Genomic DNA, 6,457 nt, shown 5'->3' on the forward strand with positions numbered 1-6,457 from the left:
CTGAGCCCCATGCTCCCAGGCGGGAGGTTTATTGAGCAAGTGCTTGCCCCCACATAACACCGGGATCGGGATCCCTCCCCAGCACCTGCCTGGCCAGCTCGCCCTGCCCTGGTGTCTCTGTACTGCCTCACAAGAGGCGGTGGAGAGGATGCTTTAGCATATCTGAATTAATTCATCAGTTTGCCAAAGCCAGCCAAGCCTTTGGTCAGATGTAATTAACCTTCAGGTGACTGGGGTGGGGAGGTCAGGCATTGTTCACAGCCTCAGAGATGCAGGGGGGGGACCTTGGGCTGGCCTTCCCTCTCCGAAACTGCTCAGCAGGGGTTCGGCATGTCAGTAACAGGGCATCTCTCCAGGGTCATTGTGTCAGGCCTTCTGCTCTCAAAGAGAAAATGGAAACAGGTAAAGCATGGCTCCGCCACAGCCAGCTCTGGTGTCAAAGTTTCACCTGCCAGGTGGCTGGAGGAAACACGGCAGATCTGGAGATCCCATCATGCTGCCTGCCCACCACCAGAACAAGCCCCCACCCCCCGTGCACAGGGCAGACGTGCCACCTCAGTGGTCCTGGCCAGGGGCCCGACACGCAGGGACAAGCAGCATCAAGCGGCCGCCCCTTTGCCAACAGAGCCCCGCAGAGACAGGGCCACCGCAGCCCCGATGTGCAGCAGGGCATGCGGCCATCCGTGCTGCCCCCGCCCAGGGTGGTTTGGTGTTGAATCAGGGGACTAGATAATCAATTTGCAAAAAACCCACAGCAACTTAAAAAAAAATAAAATAATAAATTAACTTGATCCCCATGGTATGCTTGAGCAAGGCCATCTGCTGAGCAAATAAAGCAGTAACAGTAGATACGGTTTACACCACAAAAACAGACCAAGATGAAAAGTAAGACTCCGGTGGCCCTCTTTTCTGTCCGTGGGTGTCATAGACAAGAACCCCGGCTAGGATCTCCACAAGACACACCTGCTTTCTACCCCTGGAACTGTGCTGGAGGAAGGGGCCCTTGTAGAAGTTTCAACAAAGTTCTAGGGAGAAAAAAAGGGCTTAACTGGTTTGGCAAAATTAATTCTTCACCAAAACACCATAAAACAAAACCCAAAAAAACAAACATGCAAATGTATGTATCAAAGCTGAAAAGGAGGAACATCTGTAACCAGAACAGAGAGAAATAAACCAACCAAGATGGCACCATCAAGCATGCTTGATCTAGTCTTGACATGCAAGGTTTTAAGGCATCTTTCTAGGCCTTACTAGATTCCTTGATACACTGCCAAATATAACGTGGCTGTATTTAACTTACTGATTTTTACTTCTAACCTTTAATTTAGGTACTCACCATATGGAATGTTATTTAGTGCAAAGTTGCTGTCATTTCATGGTGCACAGCTACACATGGGTAACTGTTAATATCGCCCTTCCCAAAAAGAAACAATATACTTTTTACAGCAGAATTACTGCCTTTCCACATTTAATTAACCACCACCAAATTTTTGATTTGCAATAGCTACCACCTCTGCATAGGCCCTGTGATAAAAGGTATTTTTCTTTTTTTATAAGGAACCTGTTTCCAACTCAATTGAAAAAATATAAACAGAGGCGAGGACAACTTCCCAGAAGAGCATCACAGATCAGCAGAGAACATCTGTGGTGCGGTGGGAGGTTGGATGAAGGCTGTGCAGAAACACATACCTGCCCAAGCAGTATGGAGAAGATTAAGTCTACAGACCAAAGAGAAGTCCATTGACAAAACCGCACCACTACCACATTATGAGGTCCATGTGTAGGTGGGTACACACAGCAGGTGGCCAGAATCCAGATATTTTTTTCACTGACAGTTTTTTTCAGTGGAAAATGCTGATTCAATTTTAATGAAACTGGAAGAAAATAGAATGAAACAATCTCATGAAAATGAAGTTGGAACTTATTCCATCACAAATATTTTAGAAAGATGTATTCCAATATGGATTCTTTTTAAAGAACAATCTTTCAAGCTGTAAGTACTACACTACATTTTCTTCTAAAGTTTAAAATGGAAATAAAATGAATTCTTGCACACAGTCTCTGCAAATGCTTAACTTGGGGCAGGGGGGAGCTCCCTCCAGTTCTCAACTTTTTTGCAGAGTAAAACAATCTGTTCTCTGATCAGCACTACTAGCAGATGTATACCTTTGGAGACTACTCCAGTCCTTCTCTGTGCTGATCCACAGAAAAATGTGTATCTCTTACAGCTACAGGGAAGTTTAATTGGAGCTGCAGAAGTTCATGCTTTCAGGTTGGGAACTCCCCCTTTCAGGAACCAGCATGTGAACCAGGATGGGCTGACATTTGCCATTGCCTTGCTTCTGTGGAGTCATAAAATGTTGTAACATACAACACTTTTGTTTATTGATTTTTTTTGTTTGTTTTTAAATAATGAGAGAAAGATTTTCCAACAGCAACTCACTAGGAAAATTCTTCAGGATGATCAAAAACTTCTGAAAAGGCTGAAGTGCTGACAAGGAATGGGAAATTCAGACATCACGGAAGTTCTGGAATTAATTCCCCTAACATGTGTAAAAACAATTATCAAAGAAACTTTAAACCATGAATTTGTTTACTTGTTTTTGAAGGCCTGATGTTTTCCCTGGAGGGTAACTGTGAAAGCACAAGCCTAACTTCATCCAAACCAGAATCCCCTGAGGAACTATTAAAAAAATGCTACATAAAGAGGGAACATTCCCGAATGTGCCAGGGCACTGCAATATCCAAGCACTTCACTGGCAAATGGGATGCTAATCATACTATACCCAAGTTATAACAGACATGTTTTAGACTGTATCAAAAAAAAACAATTAAAAAACCCTCAAACAAACAGCAACAAAAAAACAACCCAATGCAAACAACACAACCAACCAACCAAGAAAAAAAAAGAAACAAACCAAAAAAACCCCACAACACCACCCCCCCCCCCAAAAAAAAAAAAAAAGCAATCACAGAGTACAAGATCTAAAAATGAGAGCATCTTGGACAAAATAACGTCAACCAAGCCAAAACTAGTAACGACACGATAAGAGGTGGGAAAAGAGGCTCAGATATTGGTGCTATTTCTGGATCACTGCTACACCACTTCTACCTCCTCCTTTTCTGCTTATTAATAGTTGCTGCTGCTTTTGCCTGAGAGTGCAGTAATTCAGTCACATATCAGAGACACATGTCCGTAAAGCTGGAAGGTTTAGTGTGGGTTGAATCATCAAATGTCTTCTCAATAATGCCAAAGTCTAGGTTGCATCAGTAGACCACTGAGAAAAGAAGGATTCCTGATCTTCTAACCTTCCTTGAGACACTGCTTCCAAACCCGTCAAGGGTCTTCTGCAGCCTCCTCTGAAGTGCTGTGAAATTTACCCTCAGAAAGTATCACAGGCTGATGCTCTCTTCAACTTTTCCTACTTTCAGACAGCTGAAGCTAGCCTGGCACAGTGGGGGGTTCCATTTCAGTATCCCCCCTGTAACTGGCCTACTCCTGGCAACATCATCTACCAATTTTCATCTTGCAGGTTTTCTGCAAGAAAGCAGACTGCAAGAAGTCGTTTTGTTCTCTTAAAATATACAAAGAATACTTTAAAAAGTAGTTGGGGTCCTCTGAGTTCAAACTATGTACTCCTCAACTGTTTTTCTTTGCATGTAAAACTCAGTAGCTAGCTGCTCTGGAAAGCCAGAGCGTGCAATGTGCCGATGTCGACATATCACTGAAGAATTCAGCCACTGCAGTTTCTCAGCATTGGGTGCAGACCTCTTCCAAGCACGTGCAGCCTCATGGCAACACACACCCCTGGCTGAGGCTTCAGCAACTTTACAGGTCAAATAACCAAAATAAACCCCAGAAAATTCAACGTATGCTGCATGAAATACTGTCTTTTTCTTCAAGGGAAGCTCTATTTAACAGATATTCTGCTTTATTTTTTATGACAGCATCTGTTTATTTTATCAGGCTGTCTTCCAGAACATACAGAGCCTTTTGCGGTGCTCACTTTTGAGTCTGATTTGGTGCTCACTTGCACAGCAAAAACAACAAATCATGAAAATAAGATGCTGGCAAACAAGCAAATGGTTGAGACTGTTGGTGTATGCAAAGCTGGCAGCATGTGTGCAGTCACCTCCCCCTCGTCCGCACATTGCTCAGGCTGTGGCATCAGCTGTGCCGTGCTCCATCAGGGTGGCAATCGAGTCCTGGCACCGGTGGGGACGCAGACAGCCCTGAGCAGGCTGTGTGTGGGCTCGGCAGCACCACAGAGCACAGGGGAAGAGCAGAACCCACGCAGTGCCCCTTGCTGTCAGCGATAAACAAGTTTGGCTGAGCCCAATGCTGGGGTCTCAGCTGCAGCCACATCAGCTGTCCGCTGCCTCCCACCATCCATGTCATACGAGGGTTTACTGGTGGTACAGAAGCACGTTGAAATCACTTGGGTGAGAAGCAGCACCCCAGATCATCTGGATTTTCAGAATCTGCAAGGGTTGCAGAGATGTAACAGGTGCCCTGCATCCCGGCTGCTGCCCAGCATCCTCCACGTGGCCCCAGGGTTTCCATTTGCAGTGGAGTCATAACCATCACCCGTGACTTTCCGTAACAGATCGCTAACAGTATTGGGAAATGATCATCTCTTTCCTATTCACTTTCTTTTCCCCTTACTTTTTTATTATTTACAGACTTTTTTTAAATTTTTTCCCCTTTTTTGCCTTCTTTTCTCAATTGCATAACTGCATCAACCTTCAAAGCTTTTTAAAGATTATGTTACATGTATAAAGAAAAGTAAGGAATCAGGCTAAAGATGTACCAATTACTATTGCCCTGGAATAAAAATAAGGGACAAAATCAGCTGCAGTTTCTCAAACACCCAAAAAAGAACAGATTTGCCCTCTAGCAGCATTAAAGAAGAATTACATGCCCCTGTTGTGGCCTATTTGCTTTCTCCTGCTCCCACTGTAACACAATTAGACCCTAGCGAGCTTGGGTGCTGGAAGAGCCCCGGACAGAGAAGCCCAACTGCTGCCCCTCCGGCCCCTCCATTGTGCTCGCCCAGATCACCTGCAACATTAATAAACTCTCAGATCATGGATTGCTGCAATAGTATATTTTAATGATAGCTAATGAGTGATTAATTAAATACAACTCAAAGACAAACATCCTTCTGCCTGTATTTATGAGATTTTTCATGCAGATACAGTGCAGTTGGAAAGCAGCATGTCACCTTTAAACAGCATTCACCTCTAAAGGGAAAAAAGAAAGCAAAAACAAGGGAAAAAACAACCAACCAAACAAAAAAAATCCCTTTCTTATTGCCAGTTTTCTGCCAGCTTATCAAGCACAAAATGGAGGTGAATAAAGCCAATTCCCTGGACCGAAATACATCTCACACTGCAGATAAGCAGAGTTTAATTCTAAATACAGCCAGCCCCAGACCCACAGGAAACAGTGCTGGCAGGTCATCTCCTCTATGCCCAGGGCACAAGGCAGGACCAAGCCACCGTGACAGCTGCTAACCTGGCCTGACCCGTGCTGACACGCTGCCGGCCCGGGAGAAGCCCCAGTCCCCCGAGGCTGGCTGTTCCTCACTCACCCAGCCCAGCACACACAGCCAGGGTCTTGCTTTTGAGCCTGTGGGATCATTTACAACCACCAGAGCTCCACCTGGGAGTAGAAAGGACAGTTAGCTTACTCCTTTTTTACAAGCAGAAAAACTTCACTATCTCCCCAGGGGTACCACAGTCCCACTGCCCGATGCTGTATCACCGAGCAGCCGGCCGTGTTTCGCCTAGGACAGCAATAGGGCTTGTACAGAAACAAGAGAGGAACAGTCTTCATATAGTAACTCTGGATTTTTACAAATTCTCAATAAAGTCTTTTTAGACATCACTGAGCACCAGCCACGACTGCCCTTTCAAAAAGCGAAATCCTGCCACATCCCATCTTCCAAAGCCACTCACACCCTTCAATCCCTCTGCCTGGGCGCAGAGAACGACACCACCCCATGATGTTTATCAGCCTGTCACCGAACAGAAATTGGGAGTGGAAGATCTCCCCAGCAGACACCGAGGGACAACACTTGTGCAAATTCAGCTAAATCAATTGAACAGCTGGCAAATGTAATCCCGGTTTGTTGTTTGGGTTTTTTTGGTTTTGGTTTTTGTTTTTTTTCCCAGAAGTATAAATTCACATTAAAAAGGACCCTCAGTTCAAATGCCACAGTACTTTCAGAAACCCAGTTTGTCTTTGCAGACAGCCAGTTTGTGCTAACCTGCTCAGTCCTGTCAGCTCTGCCGCCGTGTTCCCCTTGCTCTGCACAGACCTGGCACGCAGCATATCAATCCTCATTACGGGGCAGGAGATGCCTTCTGCAAATCATTATTGCAGGGAAGCCACAAAGCCGAAATACCTATGAGAAAGGGCAGGTTATGCATCACTTTTCTCAAAGGCACAAAA

This window comes from Falco punctatus, assembly GCF_963210335.1.
Source record: "Falco punctatus genome assembly, chromosome: 6".
In the NCBI taxonomy this organism is placed as follows: domain Eukaryota; kingdom Metazoa; phylum Chordata; class Aves; order Falconiformes; family Falconidae; genus Falco; species Falco punctatus.